The 21,873-nt window shown below is 36.9% G+C and overlaps 1 long non-coding RNA gene across 1 annotated transcript in view; it reads right to left on the bottom strand.

The window, feature by feature from the left end:
* The window catches only part of LOC141565904 (uncharacterized), a 145,412-nt gene extending 128,574 nt beyond the window's left edge, over positions 1 to 16,838 (bottom strand). Inside the window, exon 1 of the long non-coding RNA XR_012489176.1 lies at positions 16,484 to 16,838. This is a non-coding gene — a long non-coding RNA (uncharacterized LOC141565904). The remainder of the gene's footprint in view (positions 1 to 16,483) is intronic.
* Positions 16,839 to 21,873: the final 5,035 nt, after the last annotated feature.

Raw genomic sequence — 21,873 nt, 5'->3', positions numbered from 1 at the left:
TTCAATTGTAACCCCTACATAAATGATTTTCAAATCTATTTCTTTATCATTAACTTTCTTCCCTTATTCCAGATTGAATCTCCAATTGTCTGCTATGCATCTCCAGCTAGATTTTCTTCTGGCACATCAAACTCAACATGTTCAAAATTGAACTCGACATTTTTGCCTGCCTCAAACCTGATCTTCCTGACTTTCCTATTTCTGTTAATAGCACCATCATTCTAAGAGTCAACAAAGTTCTAAACCTTAGTGCCATCTTAAGCTCTGCCCATTCCCTCATTGCTCATGTTACAAAGTCCTGTCAGTTTTTCATTTAAATGTTTCACACAAGTCCTCTCCTTTCCAGTCTTACATTCATTCTCTGCCCCTTCCCTAGTAAAAGCTTTCACAACCTCTCATTGGAACTATTGCAATAAGGTTCAAGTTGATATTTATGCTTCCAATTACTCATACAACCTATAATTAACACTACTGCCAAAGTAATCCCACTTAAGTAAAAAACTGGTCATACCATGCTTCTGCTGAAAAACAAAAACAAAAAATAAAATAAAAACCTTCAATGGCTCCCTGTTGCCTAATAAATAAATTCTAAATTTTTTGTCCTAGGATTCAAACTCTTCTAGGATATGATCTAAACTACCTTATTTTTCTTTCCTTTCTTTTCCTCTACTTTTTTTCTACATTCTAGTAATAATAATAACAATAATAATAATAATAGTTTGCATTTGCACTTTCTGGTTTTACAAAGCATTTTGTATAGACCATCTCATTTAATTCTCACAACTTTATGAGATAGATGTCATAATGATTACTATTTTTATAGATGAGGAAACTGAAACTTGTGGGAGATTAAGTGAGTTGCTTAGTCACACAACTACTAAGTTTTTAAGGCAGAATTTGAATTCAGGTGTACCTCACTCAAAATCCAGCACTCTGTACATGATACCATTTAGGTTACTATTATGTTCTTCATGGAAGGCTCTAGGAAAGAGGTAGGGTGAGATATATCTTCCTTTTTCTGCTTGGTACTTTTGCCCCACCTCTTTTCTGGTACCTTCTATATAGAACAGAGATAGCTTGTCATAAATAAAACTTATAGATCTCAAGAAGTTCACCAAACCAAAGTTTTTTTTTCTGTCTACCATGGCATTCTATACATTCTTTGTTGTATAATATTTTTTCTGTGCAATTTCTTCCCTGTGGAAAGTGACTTATGCATGAACAGGAGCCAGTGTTATCAGGAATTATTTTGCTGAATATTCTTATTAATAATAACATTTCCATGGCAAATTATAAACATATTTATTTTCCAACAATCCTATGAGCTAGGGTAAATACTATCATTTTCATTTACAGGTGAGGAAACTGAAACCCAAAGAAATGAAAGAGAACCCAAAGAAATGAAAGAAAATGTCTTGAGTTCAAAACCCATCCCTGACACTTTCTAATTGTGTAATCTTAGGGTAGCTATTTAAGCCTATCTCATCTGTAAAATTAGAATAAAACTATTTGTCCTCTTAAGGCAGTTCTCTGTCTATGAACTTGACTCATGACTTGCCCAGGGTCACACTGTTTTAAATGTCATTGCCAGAATTAGAAGCCAGGTCTTCTGATCCCAAGATCAAATTTCTTTTTCCATTGCTGTTTCTAACTATTATAGTCAAGTTAGCAAAGCAGCCATCTGCCTGGATGATCTTGTTAACTTAGAAACTTTATTGGAATTACAAATGGTCTCATTAAAAACAAGACGACTGCTTATAGTATTTGTGCTAAGTTTTGGCCTGTTGGTCCTTGAAAGCCAGGGAATATTCAATTATTTTCACTTAATTCCAACTCAATCCATGAAACTATGCATTCTGTAAAAAGCTGAATTAGGAAGAACAGAACAGAGCAGAAAAGCATTTTCCTCTGACACCAATAGCAGCTGATTTCCCCTGGTCACAGCTTATTCCTCTTCCCTGGCACCCCAGCAATCCCAGCTCCTTTCCCCTCCACAGCTGAGCTGTTATGTTAGCTCTTACCTGTAGGGATTTCACAACTCAGAATGATTCCAGACTGAACAGGAAAGGAGGTTGAGAGAACATTGCCTTTTTCTGTTTATAACTTTTATGGCATTTCTCCCCAGTGTGTAATATGTGTGTGGTTATATTTTATGAAACTTTTATGAGAGCACTTCATTTTTGTTCTCCTCTGTCTTTTATGGTGGGCTTGCTGCTATTTTTCTGTAACTGAGATTTTATTTTTTTAAATTAAATTGTGATTATAAAATGAGGTTCTTTCTTCCCAGAGCTGCACTCATCTGTGTATGTAACTTCTTCTGACTTATGGGGAAGTGACTCCCACATCAGAGTTTCAGCAGCGGGTCCATAATTTGCAGGCATCAAATAGAGCTAGTCAGCTTCATATTGCAATGCAAATTATAGTACCCAGGGAACAGCAATATAATCTCCCAGTTAGCTAAGAAGGTAAGAAGGAGAAGAAATTACCATAATGGGCCACAGAATAGACACCAGAGAAATCACAGAAGCATGCACATGGCAGATTTCACTGGCTACCTAAAGATAGACTTGCTGTAGTGTGCAAATGTGCTCTTGTTTGTACACAGAGATGATGGTATTGTTCCAGCTTTATAGGACCTTTGCTTATTGTCTTTCCAATATCAGTGATAGCATTGGCAGAATCATACAGATTTTTTTCACCTACTGCTGTTTATGAGATGGTACAGGGTGAAGTATCTGGCCATTATGTTTTCTGAGGGTTGTTTTCTTGAAAGTTTATGGCTATTCATGGCTAGGGCTCAAAGACAGTACTTTAGACACATTAGTCCCATGCTCTTGTCAGTGAAGTTAACTAGTGAGTCTAGGTAGTTGCCTAATCTTCAAAGGCAAATCTATTTGGCAAACTCAGAAAGAATGAAATTTAGAATTATTGAAATCCAGAGCTGGAATGGACCTTAAAACTCAACTGGTTAAACTTTCCTCTTCCCCTTTCCAATTGTTCTCTACTTTCACCAGATTTTAAGGATAAAGTAATAAGATCAGAGAATATTTTATCAATATCTATATGTAACTAAAATGATGACTAATTTCTTACAATTCCTTACTCCTAAATTAACTGGTTGTTTTGTTGTTATGAAGATATCATCATGGAAAGAGAATATCATCATTTCTGGAATTACTGGAACAGGGAACCTTAGCATAGAGTAAAGAAAATCTTTGCAGAGAAATGCAAATTAAGACAACTCTGAGATACCACTACACACCTGTCAGATTGGCTAAGATGACAGGAACAAATAATGATGAATGTTGGAGGGGATGTGGGAAAACTGGGACACTGATACATTGTTGGTGGAGTTGTGAAAGAATCCAACCATTCTGGGGAGCAATTTGGAACTATGCCCAAAAAGTTATCAAACTGTGCATACCCTTTGATCCAGCAGTGCTGCTATTGGGCTTATACACCGAAGAAATACTAAAGAGCAGAAAGGGACCTGTATGTGCCAAAATGTTTGTGGCAGCTGGAAGATGAATGGATGCCCATCAATTGGAGAATGGTTGGGTAAATTATGGTGTATGAATATTATGGAATACTATTGTTCTGTAAGAAATGACCAGCAGGAGGAATACAGAGAGGCTTGGAGAGACTTACATCAACTGATGCTGAGTGAAATGAATAGAACCAGAAGATCACTGTACACTTCAATGCTGTATGAAGATGTATTCTGATGGAAGTGGAAATCTTCAACATAAAGAAGATCCAACTCACTTCCAGTTGATCAATGATGGACAGAAACAACTACACCCAGAGAAGGAACACTGGGAAGTGAATGTAAACTGTTAGCACTACTGTCTATCTACCCAGGTTACTTATACCTTCGGAATCCAATACTTAACGTGCAACAAGAAAATTGGATTTACCACATATATTGTATCTAGGTTATGCTGTAACACATGTAAAATGTATGGAATTGCCTGTCATCAAGGGGAGGGAGTAGAGGGAGGGAGGGGATAATTTGGAAAAATGAATACAAGGGATAATGTTATTAAAAAAATTACTCATGCATATATACTGTCAAAAAAATTTTTATAAATAAAATTTAAAAAAAATCTTTGCCTTCTGTTTATTGCAGGAACACTAAGTTACTCATAAAAGCCACTGGAACTTAGAGCTTTCCTCACATCTTTTTTGACTATTTGAACTATTAACTCCTACTCCTCTGATCTCATAGAGCTATAGTAAAGGTCCTTCAGTAAAGGACTGAAACTCTAAATAGGTGCACTGAAATCAGACAACCAAGCACTTAACTATTGGACAATACTCTTTTAGCATATGCTTGGAAAAATGGCCCTTCCCACTATTCTGTGCTGATTAGATCTTTTGGTGTATACAGATAATCATAAGAGACAAGCCAAAGTCACTTTGGAGGAGGACAACAAGAAGGTAGGTGGAGAGCGTGTGGCAGTTTTGTCAATCCCCTTTACTTCTCCCCCTAAAGACCAAGGACTTTTGCTTATCCTGACTCCAACTGATTCTGAGGCCTCCAGGGAGCTAATGCGGGCTTCACACTATTAGTTCACACAAATGCATTTATTATCTAACTATATAAAATCTTTCTTATAGAGATATTGAGAAATATAGCCTGGATCTCAGTCAATTAGACTGTAAGCTCCTTGAAAGCTTGTCACATTTCTAAGAGAATCATGCCAGGTCATATATTTTTAGGAGTGTATTCATCAAGCTACCTTCCTTGAACCTCAAAATAGTCTCTGTCTTCTGGAGACCTAACCTGCAAATGTGAATGCAAGATGGGAGAACAACCTAAAGAGGTTATGATATCTTATGTTTTATAATATTCCTCCAATAAACTATAAGACTTTTAAGATCAAGAACTATTTTGCATTTTGTCTTTGTATTCTCAGTGTTTGTCATTGTTCCTAGTATATAACATAGACTTAATAAATGATTGTTGAATGGGTTCAGACCTACCATAGAAAAGCTAAGAGGATTAAAAGTGTATATTGAACAAATTATGGTCAATCGGATGATTGGCCCAATAAGTTAATCTATTGTTAGATTAATGGGCAGACACAGGAGAAGGAAAGTATGCTATTACTTCAGAAATATTACAGTTCTTTCCATGTTTTCACATTGTTCAGTGCCTAAAACACAAATATTCATGTGGTGATATTATATGTCTTTGAATCATGGAGTAACACTATCTCTCAAAAATTTATATGACAAATGGTCCAAAGGTCATTAGAAAGATACATGGTGGGTTTCAGTAAGCAAGTGCACATTATCATTGATAATGTGCTCATTTAAAATTGTCTCTTTCCTCCAAACATCAGAGTTCAAAGGCAAGATGTAAGTCAAGACAACTAGCCATGGCTCTGGATTCAGTGGGAGACCTTGGCCTTTCCCAGGTCTCAGTTTGTCTGAGGCAATGCCCATTCAGAGATTAAGACTAGGTAAGTATTGAGGCAAAATTTAACCTCATTTGCCTTCACAAAAGAATCTTTCTGAAAGGGGAAGACTCTCAGAGTTTCTGGTCAGAACAGAAAGAATTTCTATTTCACTTACTCTGAGCCATCAATACTCAAACAATGAACAAGTCAGGTCTAGTTGGAACCTATTATTGGCTAATCTGTTCATATAGTATACTATAGTAAATATAGTACAGTATATATAAATATACTACATAAGTACACTATTAAACATACAGTGCATGTATGTGTTTATCTGTATCTATATTTCTCAGTATCTCTATAATAATGCGCATATATACATTTGCACACATATACTACTATGGTTTTGCTAAGGAGAAATGCAGTCCCCTTTCCTGTTCTCAAATTGTTTCGAGTTCTAAAATCCCTATAACTAAGAGTTTACTTAGCTACACAAATATGAAGAAAAATGAAGTTACAAATATTGAATTGAAGGGTTATTGCAGCTTATGAATTCTTGATCCAATACCATAATATATCCAGAGTTATTTTGGGTTCTTTCCCCAAACTGTTTAAGTAGCCACTGTCTAGAGTTCTCAGATAGACTATAGGAAAATCAAATGCACTTAAGTTATGTATAGTTTAATAGGTTAATTTATAGTATTTTATAGGTTACATATAGGTTAATGTATAGTATTTTACTCTAACCAGTTAAGTGTGACTGAATCTTTAAATCCCTTACCCAGGAATACCTGGAATATCTAGGGGAAAAAGAAACTCTTTAATCCTTGAGTAGCCCACCCTGAGTCAGTTTTCATATGTAGCTCCTCTTTGCTATCTGTTGCCAGGTTTTCTTGTCTTATGCCTTCCAGTCTCCATGGTGATTGTAAGCTTCTTATTACACTAACAAAGCACTCAATATTCATCCTATGTGTTTTGTGGGAAGAAAATTGAACAAAATGCATATAAAAGTATGATGAGTTACATATAAGCTTCTTTTATCTCAGAGAGAGTATGTTATAATTGAGAGAGAATTAGATTGTTACCAAGACTTTCCCTGTCCCTTTCCATCCCTTAAATATGAGAATTTCAACTTTTGGGATTTGTGCAAAAGTGGAAAGGGAAGGGGAAGTGAGCAAAGAGCAAGGAAGAAAACTAGGTGCAATTAATTAAGGGTAAAAGAGAAAGAATCCAAGAGTAATACCCTGAATAAAAATCTGAGCTTATAAAGAGATAAAACAACAAAGATGGCCATAAAGCAAAAAGAAATGTGGCCAGAAAACAGTGCAGGTGAAATGTTTTGATTTTGAATCATTGAGCTGAGGAGACTATAATCTTAATAGGAATAAATAGCACACTATTTATTCCTATTAAGATTATAGTCTCCTCAGCTCAATGGCAGCCAAAAGGAATCCCAGTTAACTAATGAGATATTAGGCTGCACATGGAGAGATGGGGTATGCAGAATGAGGAAGTTAATAGTCTTGTGCTCGATCCTGGACGGACCCTTTCTGGATTACTGGGTTCACTTCTATATGCCATATTTAGCAAGGAATTGACAAGCCAGAGTGTGATTTGCATGGTGAATGAACTGGAGACCATTCCACTCAACAGCATTCATTAAGTACTTCCTAATATACAAGGTAGAATGACATCATGACATAGATAAGACCTCAAAATACATAAAGAAGTAGGAACCAGTCCCTTCCCTAAAGCAGTTTACATTCTAGTAATATAAGGGGAATCACTTATAAGGAATGGAGATATTTAGCTTGGTGAAGAGGAGACTTAGGGAGGGATGTGGTAGCCACATCAAGTATTTGAAGAATTGTCAAGTGGAAAAAGGACTAGGCTTATTCTGCTTGGCCCCAGTGAAAAGAGCTAGGAATAGTATTTAGCATTGGCAGACAGGAAAGTTTTCATTTAATGTAAAGAGAGTATTTGAACTGTTCATAAGTGGAATGGGTAGTTTTGAGAAATTGTAAGTTATTTAACTATTAATTATTAAGCTATGTGCCAAACACTGAAGGAAGTGCTTTGAATACAAATGTATATAAAAAGAAAGAGCCTCTGCCCTCAATGAGATTCCATCCTAATGGGAAAAGACAGTCTATAAAAGGAAGCTGGAAAAGGTGGAGAAGCAAAAATGTATGGCATAGTAAAACAATGTCTTTGTAGCCTGGAGAGAATTGAGACATGGAGGCTTTGAAAGGAGCCATTCAATCATAGGGAGAAACTGAAGGGGCAGATGTGGGAATTCTGAGAATGGAGTAAGTTTTTAACATGAAGAGTTAGGGTATAGAGGAGGAAGTCCTAAGTGTAGACTGGAGAGGAGTGAAACTCATAAAGGTGACTCTCTCAAGGAGGTAGTAAATTTCCCTTCATTGGAGGTCTTCAAGCAAAGTTGAGTGGCCACTAATCAGGGATGTTGTGGAAAGGATTCATGTTCAGATGATTTCTAATCTCTTACTTCTGAGAAAAAATTCAGTCACACTAGTGAAGGGGGAGGGAAACTGTTCCCTTTACTGAAGCTGTGTTCCCTTTAAGATTATCACTTTGAAACTATTCCTTTTGATCTGTGATCCCTTTTGGAGTCTTTTGTAGCCTTTGATTCAATTAGAAATCCTGGTCAAAAAGCACCCCTTTGATGTGTTAATTCCAATAGATCTGGGCTGGATACTGATAAGCATCTAGACCTCAGAACCTTGGCTTCCTGAAGCCTCAAGACTCCTTTTAAAGGGCAGTTTTTCTAAACTCACTCCTTGCAGAGGCCCAAACAGTTTACTAGGATCCTGCCCACTGAGAAAGCATTCTTTTCTCAGTGCCTGACTCCATTTCCCTAATAGGACTTTGCCACTATGGAAATCAGTCTCTTAGCAAACTGGTTTCTATCCAACAATAAACTTTCATTTTTGCCAATTAATAATCCAGAGTTTCATGAATTCTTTCATGAAGAATCTTTGAGCTGATCATAAGGGGATTTTAACAACTCTCTGACTGCCACTAACCTCATCACTAGAATGTTTGTTTATGTGTGATTACACTTGAATAGAATGATTTACTTAATGACTTTTCATTTTATTCTGTTCAGTATGTGGGTCTTCTTAATTGGTATAGCATGTGTTCAAGAGATGTAAATAAACCAGGGAAGGTCACTGGACTAGGACTATGTCTCATTTGTTTTGTGTTAACATGACTTGATCTCATACCTGGCCAGTGGGAAGACTTTTTTGGGTTTGTTCACAGGTCCAGCAGATTATAAAGCAAGGACTATATGTTTCTTACTTTGTATTCCACTGTGGTGCCTGGCACATTGGTGCCTAATAGATGCTTATTAAATTGACTGAATGATGAACTGAGGTGAGCTAAAACTGTGGCTTCCTGAACGCATAGCCCTAGCTGTGTGAGTTGCCTAGTCCATGAATACAATAGTGACTGAGTTCTTTGGCCTTCAAGACCCATACAAGATTTTTCTGCTTCCACAAACATCTGCTCAGTTGGTTCTCCAAGCAGGAGTGTGGGCAGTGGGTGACTGCCCAGCTCTGTGACTGCCCATTAGGAGCAACAGATCATCTTACATTCCATTAAGCATGTTATTACACCCAGATGCTGTGGTGACAGGCACACAACAGCTCCCTATAATAACAGTAATTACTATTATCCCAATGTTTCTTTCTCGCTCAACACAATCTGAACTTCTCAAGTCAGAAGACATTTGCAAGCAGAACTTATTAGAGTCTGAGATTAGAGAGATGGAGTTCTTTTCTTTTGAAAAAAAGAAGGGAAAATCCTGCCCGACATGTTGGCTTTCCTACAGGCTGCACTGACATCCTGTGGCCTGATTTTGGAGACTATCATGAACAGGATTAAGAGGCAAATATTGCCACTCATGTTTCCCATTCTCCTCACATTGAGCTCTTCTCCTCACCTCTCTGCTAGCTTCCTCTCAGCTTCTTCTTCCAGGAAAACAAGCACCTGCCTGTCCATTAGCTCAGGTTCATCCTTCTCTGTAGCCTGCTGACAGACAGGCAAACCTAATCTAATCAGTTGAGTGAGGTTCTCAGAATGCCCAGGAAGAACGGGGCCAGGAAAAGCTTCATCAAGGTAGACCTTCATACCTTGATCAAAGACAGCATGTTGATAGATTTCTTTATGGAATATGGAGGTTTGAGGTGGTTTTTTTAGCATTTATGTATCAGTCTCCCACTTGAAAGATATAGAAATTTTGATCCTCAGACCTTGAGCCACAAAAATCTGCCCAAATGAACCCAACATACTTCAGGCTAATTTAAAAGATAATGTTAGGATTCTGTCTCTCCTTGGCCCTGAGCCCTTCAAGCATATATTGCCACTCCATGGTTGCATTTCACTTAGGCTCCCCTCTGGGAATAACATCAATCTGTAACTTTTTAGGTCTTACCCCATCTGCTGAATAATAGCTATTAGCTCTGGACTCTCGGCATTTTTATGAGATATTAGTTCCAGGGTTTGTGGTTTGGCATAAGGAGCATATTATTCACACACAAAACAACTGCATTAAAATAACATTAAGAGTCTGGCTTCAACTAACAAAACCTAGGAAGTTCAGAATTATGGTGGAAAGGCTGTCCTGAGTTCACCCTCACCATGGTATCAGCCTGAGCAATGCAAGTCATGGAATAAGATGAACTGGAAGATCCAAACAGGCCATAGTCATTCTGAGGGATAACCATGCCAGGTGAGACTGATAGTCAGTTGGAAGCAGAAAAAATAGTACAGACATTAATTCCTACTGCCCTGAGATTGTCCCCTTACATATCAGCCTTCTAGGACTTGGCTGCAACCATGTAATATTAGATAATAATGACAACAATTCCAAAGAGCCATGCTTTTATTTTTTCAACATGGGTACTGCCATCAGAAATACAGATAAATACCCTTTCATGCTCTGAGTTCCTGTGTCCAATTTATTATTTATTAAATAGGAGCCCTTCTTCTAATGAAGAGCTATTTGGTTTGGTTCTTGGACCAAAGACAAGGCTATTTTGGTGGTAAGAATATTTGTAACACATAAAACAATTTACAGTATACAAAATGTTTTGCTGACAATTAGGTAATACTTTATCCCAATTTTACAAATGATGAAATTGGGCCCCAGAGAAAATGACAGACTTGTTCAAAAATTTACCCTGCCAGTGAGTGACAGATCTAAAACTTCAAACTCAGATTTTTCTGAGTTCTGAATGGAAAGTCCATTGTACTTTCCACTATACCTCTCTAGTAACATGATATTGGCCAAATGGCGGAGGGGGATCTACATATTTAGAATCATAATTGGCAAAGAAAACTTCCCAGTATAGCATGTCCTTTATAGCATTTCAATGGGGATGGTACTTGACCCACTGCAACTCCTGAAGTTGCAACTCCAGGAGAATGTAGCCATCAAACAAATTGTGTGAGGGTTATATCTATAGAGCCCTGGTGGAGTTATATAAATTCTTATGGCTATATGAGTCTTGGGGCTTGTGTATTACCTCTTGGTGGGATTATTGAAATCATTTCCTAGTTGGTCTTCCTGCCTCCAGTTTTTCCTGTACACAGCTGCCAATTTAATATTCTTCAAGTATATATATATATACATATATATATATATATATATATATATATATATATATATATATATGTATATATATATATATGTATATATATGACTGCTATGCTCAAGAAGCATTAGTGGCTCCCCATTGCCCTTGGGATTAAATAAAAACCCATCTGTTTAGAATTTAAAGCTCTTCAAACCCTAGTTTCAACCTATCTTTTCAGACTACTTTCACATTATACTTCACGTAATTTACCTTCCAAATTGGCCTCTTTGCTTTTTCCCTTCTACTACAATTCAACGTACATTTGTTTAGATTTGTAGGCCATCCCCAAATGTTCCTCTCCCCATACCTAAAATGTTCGTTCTTCTTTCCTTTGCCTCTTAGAGTCCTTAGTTTTCTTCAAGGATCAACTGGGATGCTACACCCAAAACAAGCCTTTCATTCCACATACCCCTCCCCAACTAGTTAATGTTCTCCCTCAAATATAAAATTAATTTATTCATATTTTGTCTGAGCACATGCTCTAGAATGTATAGTTTTGAGAACTGAAGCTATTTAATTTTTGTCTTTGTATTTCCAGTATGTAGCATATAGGAGGTGCTTAATAAATGCTTCTTAAATTGAACTGAATTGAACTGTGAGGACTAAGAATTTCTTCATTGAACATTTTGGAAAGTTCTGGATAGACAGGTGTTTAACTGGTTATATTACTGGCAATGGAGTTAGAGAACCAGTCTGGTAAGTTTGGGAATTCTTTTTTTGAATAAGGCTTTTCTTTATTCTGATTTGGACAGGGAATGAGGTAGAGAAAAGGTTTACTCCACCAGAAAAAGAAAAATAACCAAACTCTCTCCACTAGGGAAGAAGAACAAGCTCTAATTATTTTTAGTGAAATCAATAATTTGTTCTCTAAACTATTTTCTGGGGAGAAATATCTATGATTCCAGAATTCTCCAAAACATTTTCAGTAAGAACTTCTGGAAACTTGAAAGATAGTCAAATTCAATCAGAGAGCTTAGAAGTGGGACAAGCCCATTTCCAATAAAGTAAAAAACATCTCTACGCAGCAAAATTTTAAACTGGACAAATGTAGTTCTTAGGCTGGCTTCCATACTCCACCCTAGAGGGGATTGTATTTTAGCAGTAAAAGAGAAGGTGCAGTATAATTATTTTAATATATGTGTGTACATGTAGATATAATTTCAAATAACTTTATTTATATAAGTAAAATATATATTAATGCCTATTATTACTCTTTTCCAGTGGCTTCCCACCTGCTTCAGTATTCATTCTTTCACCATCCTCATAAAGTTCCCCAGGCTTCCCAATTATCTTATGTTTCACATACACATACACATACACATTAACCTTTAATAAAGCTTAAACACCCTAAATTTCCATTTTTTTTCAGATACTATTTTTGATAATGCTTTATGGCCTAGTGGTAAATCATAGAATCTCAAAGCTAAATATCAGTTAGTCTGGGATTTAGTTTAAAAACAAACACAAAACAAAAAACAAACAAAAAAACCCTCTTCATTTTGGCTTTTAAGTCCCTTCACAGCCTGACTCCAACCCACCTTTCCATCTTTCCACACTGATTTAGTGATAGTAGCAGTAACAGCAGCAGCAATAGCAGTGTTGGATGTGTATGTTCCCCGTGAAGGTAATGTATGTCTAAAGTAGAAGGTATTACATGCCAGGCAAGTAAAAGCACCATCACCACCTTTACTACTATCTTCCCTCAGATCCCAGTGGATATAGTCCATGAATTTGAACTCGAGAGCCTTGAGAAAATCAGTGCCTTCTTAAATTACCAGACCTGCTTCCATCCTAGTCCTCACAACTTTCACTGAGAGGAAAAATCATTGGGGAGAAGGGTCTCAACATTCTCTTCCACAAGTGTTGATCATCAGACAGACAGGTATGAAACCTAGATGATCTTCAAGTGATGATCATTAAGCAGGATGAAATTAATGTGGAAAAGAGGGTAGCTATCTCATCAACTGTCAGCCTTCTGCCACTCACAGGTCAAGTAAGCCAGCCTAGCTGAAGCAAGGACCTGCAGGAGAGAAAGAAAGCAGCATGCATAAGGCAAGTCAAACCACCATCTTCCCCATTCCACAGACTCCAAAGGCAACAGTCAAAGGACCCTTTACCCAAGAGACTTGGGGATAGTACTGCTTCTAGTCCAGCACCCACCATCATTCTAGGAAGCAATCCCTATGAAAATTTAGTTTGACGACTGTTTCTGATGATATTATAGCCATAGATGGTGAAAGCTCAGAAAAGAAACTATTGTCGCTGAAGTCATTGTCAAATGGTTCATTATCAGAAATAGATGTGATTTTTTTTTAATAGAAGTGATGTTAAAAAGGAATTAACATCTATTTTGTCACTGTGCCCTAAGGACAATGAGGTCTTTCTTTCTGACTTGCAGCTAAAGCTATATGTGTTGTCTCCCCCATTAGAATGTACTCTTAAGAACAAGCTTAATTTTCTATTTATATCTTTATGGCTTAGAACAGTGCATTGCCTATAATGGTTACTTTATAAATGCTGTTTTTCCTCATTAATCCATTTATTCTAAAAGTAGTTCAAGGGAGACATGAATATATATCTTTGGAATCCTGTTCATCCCCCTTCAAGGGAGACTTCAATTCCTACTTGGAGAGGAGTGTGATGGATAGATATATTCTATGATTCTGAGAGAGAGAGGTACTGGACTAGAACTACATTTATTTTCATCCCTAAATAGTACTAGTCTAGGTAAAAAAAAATTAAGTACAAACTTCTTTCTTGGTTGCTATCCTTTAAAAGGGAAGGAATGCCTCAAGTTTATATTTATAGGTTTGACTTATCCACCAAATGTTAATTATACAAGAGACTTAATAGCAAGAAAACCAAATTATCTGAAAATTAACAGAAATTGGAAAAAGTTATACACATTAGAATATAATACAAAATACTCTAATGTAAATGAGTTCTATTTGGAGAGCTCAACTTCAACCCTGATCTCACCTAAGGAGAAATTCTCCAGTGTCTCTAAGGTGATATTTTGGAAATCACCCATAGATATAAAGATAAAGACAGACTTCACCTTTAAGGAGCTTACAATCTAATGGAAGGGAATATATTACACACATGAAAACTTCATAAGTAAAGAGTGATGAGTTAGATGCTATGGTATGAGAATTCAAACATCATGTTAAAAAAAATCTGAGAGCTGTAAGGTTATTTTCACCTGAATAGAAAGTGGAAGGAAGGGGAATGACACTAAAAATGGCTTCATGGAGGTGGTACCAAATGAAATGAGCCTCAAAGGAAGGAATGGATTTCAACAGAAAATCAATGGAAGCACATTATAAGCTCAGAATTGAGGGGGAAATGTGGTTTAGTAGATAAGACTACTGTACCTCCAGTCCAGAAAAACCTGAGTTTGAATCCTGCCTCAAGTCATTTTCTAACTGTTTGAACTTGGGCAAATCATTTTAAATCTCTGGGTCCTATTTTCTCATCTGAAAATGGAACCATTACTGAGTCCCCCTGAATCCCCAATAACCTCTAATAACCTTAATCTCTAAATTCACAATCCTATGATTGATGTGGGCAAAGGCACAAAGATGGGAGGAGGTAGATCAAGAAATTGCCAAGAGTCTAATTTGGTTACAGTGAAAAGGCAGAATGCTTCTCTTTACTTTGTTCCAAATAAGTATATACAAATCCTTTGAGGTGTGTGGGATGCAAATCTCATTAGTCTCACCTTTTCAAAGAAAAAGCCTGAGAATTATGGTACCACATGCAAGACCAACAGCAGCTCCACAAATAGCCCCTCTACAAATCCCTAACCTAATGTTTTATGCATAAAATGTTTATTTCTTTACCTGAACCTATACTTTCATTATTATAGAGAGCTCTCCAGTAGGAAAATTCCCTCTACCAAGGAAAATCAGCGATTGTTTTGTAGCTTACAATCTTAGAAAAAGACTGAGTTTAAGACTTGACCAGAGCCACATAGCCAATATATATCACAATCTTAGGCTTGAACTCAGTTCATCCTGATGTTTAGATTGGATTTGTATTCACTATGCTATTCTGCTTCTCTAAAATGTTTGTGAGCTCTGAATAAAAATGCTTAAATGCAAAGATTTGATAAGTGGAAGAATATTACTCAGATGCCTCTGTCTCAAACACAATTGAGGACACCTTATATTTTGATATGCCACATTAGTCACCTGATGCTCAGCAGTAGAACCCACCTGTGTCTTTTAGAGTTGGAGCAAAGAGTTATAAAGCACATCAATCAAGAAAGAAATGAGTTGGGGATGGGGGGAGGAATGGTTAACATGGCCTTTTAAAAATTCAAAAGACAGACGCACACAGCTACAGTGACATCAGTGGAACCAGACATTTCAGGGCTGGTGACAGACTTCACATGGCAGATTTCCTGTGGAGGCTCTAAATAATACTGTTATGATTGGAACTTTTATTCAGCAGTTTAGACGAGTGTATTAACTGTTACTTCACTTGAAGCAAGTTACATAAAATGCAAAAGAATTATCTGTGCCCCTTTGTAACATTTTTTGGGCAAAGAGACCCAGTTGACTCAAGTCAAGGTCTAGACTTCTGCTGTTGAGGCTCCCCCTTTTTTGCATCCTTTATGATTTAGGTCTTGTTTCGATTCTCCTCTCTTACCCCACCCCATCCCCATCTTCCCAAGGAAGTTCACCTTCGGTAAGTGATTTTACCCCATGCAGAGCTGAGATGCTGAGTCATGAGAGATGTGTGTCTGTTAAGTCAAAGCAATCTGGCTCCATCAAAACAAATACTCATAATGTCTGAGCCAAACATGTTGTGGTGGAAATACTTCCTCACTTTCCATGGGAATGTTTCTCATTATAATAATAGCTCCCATTGATACTTCCCTTTCCTCCTAACAGCCTTTAGAACTAAGAGGTAGATAATATAAGGATTGTTTTGTCTGGTCATGACTTGCCCAAGTTCACATAGATAATAAATGACAGGCTAGATTTGAACTCAAGTCCTCTGATTCTGACTCTGGTGATCTTTCCACTGGTTTGCTCTGTGTGTGTGTGTGTGTGTGTGTATGTGTGTGTGTGTGTGTGTGTGTGTGTGTGTGTGTGTGTGTGTGTGTGTGTGAAGATTTGAACAGAGCAAATGAGAAAATGAGAAAACAGACACTGGAGATCAGAACAGTGAGAAATTGGGGCAATCATTTAGAATTCTTACCCCTTTTTCTATTTTTTTAAATCTGAAAAAGATGAACTTTTAATAACTGCTTTTATCGACCTGTTAAGTCATGCAGTTACAAAATAGGAGGGAAAACACGAAATGTCTGTGATTTTTTTTCTCTCCTAAATCAAATACTCAGACATCTATGCTCAGATGAAAGTGGGTATTCCCTCCTCCCACGATGATGTTACAATTCATCTCTACCTGCCTCTCCTGTTCAAGTCTTGTCCAAGTCCTTGTCCATGTCCAACATGCTGAGGGCCTCCTTTGACTTTTCTTGATGAGGTAAGGGCAACAATAAGGTCAGCTTACTGCTTGCTTTCAACACAGAACCAGCCTGTCCTGTATAGTTCTAAATCCCACAGGTGTGGACAAAACAAAGCACGAAGCTCTGAGTTATTGTGCCATGAAGCAACACAACCTGCTGGGTCAGGTTGAATCAAGAAATGTTCAGGTTCAGAAAATTAGATAGTGGACATTGAAAAAAACACCTGCCAGATTAAATCATTAGGTTCATTCTCCTGGCAACAGCAGGGGTGAGACATTAGTCTCCACTCACTTCATCATCAGCTTCTCTTGGAGAGTAATAAACTCATACAAACATTTATACTCCATGGAAACAATGGCAATGTGGTCTAGTCCTTCAGGCCCAACAGAGAGAATTGAATCTCATTGTTGATTATACCCCACAACTGACTTCCTGTATTGTCACTATACTGTGACTTTTCCTTGGTTAAAGTCAGAGATAGTCCACAAGATACAGCAAACAAGATAGCCGGCTGTCCATCTGGATATATATCTTGCATAGTGGCAGGAGAATGGACTAAATACTAGACCTATTGTTTTTTTTTATTATTCTGCTTCTCTGCTTTCTGGCATCCTGGGGACTGACTGTAACAGATTCCTACATGGAGTGGGAATTTGAACTAAATGACTGGGAATATCCTAATCTTAAAGACTGAGGATTCATGTCTGAAAATGCTCTTGAGCTGAGAAGTATTACTGAATTACTTGTTATCACTACTATAAATGCTGAGACTTTTAAAAAGATAAACTGCTTATATGTTTTAAAATTATAAGCTGGAGACAAATGATTTCATCACTTTTATATATAGTACCTGTGGTGTCTTTAGACTAGGTAGCATGGTGGATAGAGCACTATGCCTAGAGTCAGGAAAATGAGTTTAAATCTGGCCTCAGATACTTACTAGCTATGTGGCTCTAGTCAAGTGATTTAATCCTTGTTTAGCTCAGTGTCTTTGTATGTAAAATGAACTAGAGAAGGAAATGGCAAATCACTGAAGTGTCTTTGACATGAAAACTCCAAAAGGAGTCACAAAGAGTTGGATATGACTGAATACCAAGATGTCCTCACATAGTAGGTGCTCAATATTGTCGAGCTGGAATGATAAGAAATGTTCTACATTTCTTCCTTAATGGAGGTCACTGAAGTTAATACATGGGGAGAGTTGCAAAGGAAAGTAATGATGCTGTATCTGAGCATAAAACATACAATATACATACAAAATAGGTGGGAATCAATATTCAACATTTTCATAAATAGCATGTTAGCCTACTGTGATTCAGATTAGATGCATAAATGCTGAAGAATTAATGAATAGACTGATGTGAAATTACTCCTCCCCCCTATGGTCTAATCCAGTGGTGTGAAATTCAAGTACAACAGAAGTCACTAAAAGATCCCTGCAGACACATATTGACTTATAAAACCATATATGAATATTATCTGTGTTTTATTATATTTTTACTTTGTTAAATATTTCTCAATTACATTTTAATTTATTTTAGACCATACTTGGGAGTATTGTGGACCACATGTGGATTACAGGTCATGTGCTTGAAACTTCTGGTTCAATCAGCTTTCTGGCCCATTTTCTGTTCTTTCCAAACAATATTTCACTTCCAACCTTTAAGGCTTTGGACAAGCTATACCACATACCTGAAATGCTGTTCTCTCAGAATTATAAGTTAGCTCATGACTAAACTTGTGCAATCTCCTACATAAAGCCCCTCCTAATTCCCTCAGATATTAATGTCCCCTGATCATTTTTATGTGGTTACATCTGACTCTTTGTGACCCCATTTGGGGTTTTGTTGGCAAAAATACTGAAGTTGTTTGTCATTTTCTTCTTTAGCTTATTTTACAATTAAGAAAATGAGGCAAGCAGGGTCAAGTGACTTGCCCAGGATCACACAGCTAGTAAATAGCTGAGGTCAGATTTGAACTCAGGTCTTTTTGATTCCAGGCTTGGAATCTGCTATGCTATCTAGCTGCCTCAATATATGTGTAGATAGATAGATAGACAAATAAATAGATAGATAGATAGATAGATAGATAGATAGAGAGAGAGAGAGAGAGAGAGATATAGATATGCACACTTATACTATACATGCTATATACCTGTATGTAACATGTATGTGTACATATATATGTATTTAGACACACACACACACACACACACACACACACACACCCTGTATTTACTTTTCTTTGAAGATGTTGCCTCTCTTTAGTTCAGGGCTTCTTAATCGATTTTTATGTTGTGTCATGTACCCCTTTGACAAGTAATAAAGCTTATGGACCTCTTCTCAAAATAATGTTTTTCAGTGCATCAATGAAGATAGGATTGCAAAGGAAATAAATTAGATTTAACTTTAGTCATAAAAAAAAAAATTTGAAGCCCAAATTAAGGACCTCTGCTTTAATAATGCTTTAGGAATAGCTTTTTGAGGGCAAAGTCCAGAAAAATATCTAATTCTCACCATCAACTTTAGATTTTTTTTGATTGGGTAGATATAGTGTGTATATATTGAAAAATAGAAAGTGCTCTTAAGCATATGTGTTTAAAACTAAATATCATTCATAAGCAATTTGAATAATTTTTTTAATATGCACAAAATTCATCATGACCCTCACTTCGATGACAAAGGCCAGACAAAGGCAGTGTTTGGTAGCAAGCTGTAAACACACCATCAAAGGGTGACAATAGAAACTCAGATCAAATTCCAAACAAGTCACCACAGACTGTAGACTACTAGGACTCATGGGAAGAACCAATCTGTCTATTCTGATTAATACTGACAGATCAGAATGGTGGAGATCAAGTAATCAGTCTACAGCCAAGAATTTTCCTCCAGACTGTAGCTAACTCATTTCTGACAATATGTTGAAAGTGAAACGTGCTTCACATCCCCCTCCTTCCTCAATTTATGAATTTTTGCTATTTTATTAAAACACAAAGCTAGTCAACATGTTCAGAATAAGATATTCCATCATGTTCAAAGCATGCAGAATATGGCATGTAGGAGGAAGAAAGGAAATTTGGTTTGAATTTTTTAAATGACTGTTTAAAGGTAGATGGGATAAAGTTTTTCTCCAAAAATGAGAAAGAAGTTAACTATAAAACACAGAGAGTATAGAAAATATTAAAGAGGCTTTACAGGATCATTTATGATTTTCTATTAATTAATTTTCATTCCTGAGGGATCAATGTTCTCATAAGAGCAGTCACCACACCCATTGGTTTTGCTTTTAGCAATGTTAGCTAAAGGACTTCAGAGCCAGAAAAGGAGAATTCACTTCTTTCTGGCTATCTGATTACTCTAGGCCAAAGCTAAGATTCTCATTCATAAACCAAACACTTACACTGTTTGGGATAGCTTATACTGTTATTCCTATTTCACTATCATATTTGTAGCTAGAATTAGATATAGATATTTATCACTGTTAATTCATTCATTCCCCAAGTTTTTATTAAGTGCCTACTATATTCCAGGAACTATGCTAGCCATAATGGGTACAATCAAAGAGGTTTTGTTGTTTTGAAAAAACTTGCCTCCTACTTCAGCTATTCACCTGGTATGTGTTTTTGGTTTGGTTGGTTTTTTTTTTTTTTTTTTTTTTTTTTTTTTTTAATACACTGAGCCATTGTTCTAAAAAAATCATTGAATCCTCAGGAGGGCTGTTGAGAGGAGCCCAAATCTGTAGTGCAGAGGCAGGAGCTTTGTTTGCTGAGGAGCTTGTGTGTCCCCACAAGTGGAACAGAGAGAGAAAAGAACTCCCAGGTTCCTGTAGAACCACCACACTTGGACCTGAGGTACTAGTAGAGGTTGCTGAAAAAGCAGCTACATTGGATCAAGTGTATTTAGAGGAGATCCATGTGGAAAGGGTTACAATTATGAGGTCCTCAAGGGATTGATAAACAAGAGACCTGAAGGAGACAGATAAAGGCAGGGAAAATCTTCTGACCTTAACAATACTGAAAAACAAAAGTGAATGAGAGGACATAAGTAACTACAAACATTCAGGACCACAATATAAAATCTTTATGAGAGTTACTTGTCCTTAAATAACTCCTTGAGTTCCCTCTCCTTCAATAAAGGTATATTAGTAGGCAACAAGCTATATTCAAACATGGATTACATTTTTACCATCTCACAATTCACAAGGATGTAAATCATATGAGATCCCATTTTATTTGTTGCTGTTTGATTAAGTATTTGATTCAGTAGAACAAAAGATGGTCTTTTTGACAGCAAGGAATCCTACATCCATATATTAAAATTATTCAAGATTCCTTGGGGGAGGGAGGTGTAGTAACAAAAATAATCCTGCCCAGTGTCTCTCTAAGGTACAAAGCAGGAAAAGCTTTGCTTCCCAGTAGTTTTGACCATAGAAGCAATTAAGTGGCTGAGTGGATAGAGCACAGGCCCAAGAGTCAGGAAGAACTTAGTTCAAATCCCACCTATCTTCATGTCACCTATGTGACCTTGCAAGTAATTTAATTTCTGTTTGCTTTAATCCACAGGAGAAAGAAATGACAAGCTACTATAGTACCTTTGCCAATAAAACCCCACAGACAGTATTGCCTAGAGTCGTGAAAAGTCAGACACAACTTAATGATTGAAAAACCACAAAACGATTCACCTTTGTGGTTAAAAAGGTGAGACGCAAGGCAAGGAGGAATAATGCCTTGTTCATGGGCACCTATAGGTGAGGTCCTATAGACACTCCAGTTTGAGTTGACATGTGTTAATTGGCATCACACCACAAGGCTTTGAAAAGCTTCCTGGAAACAATATCCAAACATCTCTCAGGTTTTTGAACAATGAAAATAATGAAAAGGTCAACAGAGTACAAAGGGCACAGAACTGAGATAAGCAGACTGTAAACCTACAGTCAAGTAGGAAATTCAGAGAATAGCTATATTAAAAGACATCATCAGAGAGTTGAGTGATAGGAACAAATGAGCTAAACATGTGACAAAAGTAAAGGATAGCTCATGGGCACCCAGAGTGCTCCCCTAGTACACTTAAAACATTGAGAGAAAACAAGGAAAGTATCTAGCAATGTTGGGGAAACAGATATTGGATACACATTGATGAATACATTGGATCCCCTATGTTGAATTTTGGGGAAAACATGATCTATAATTGCAAAGAATGAGCAGGTAGGGGTTACTTGTAATCTGAATCATTGGAGGGAATTTTTGATTCAATGATATTACAGCTTCCTTTGAATATTTGAGAGAGAGAAAAGCAAAGATACATGGGCTGGAATTGAGAGAATTTAG

The sequence above is a fragment of the Sminthopsis crassicaudata genome, chromosome 4 (assembly GCF_048593235.1).
Source record: "Sminthopsis crassicaudata isolate SCR6 chromosome 4, ASM4859323v1, whole genome shotgun sequence".
Classification (NCBI taxonomy): Eukaryota; Metazoa; Chordata; class Mammalia; order Dasyuromorphia; family Dasyuridae; genus Sminthopsis; species Sminthopsis crassicaudata.
The sequence above is the reverse complement of the archived record's forward strand: the minus strand, read 5'-3'. Positions and strand labels throughout refer to the sequence as shown.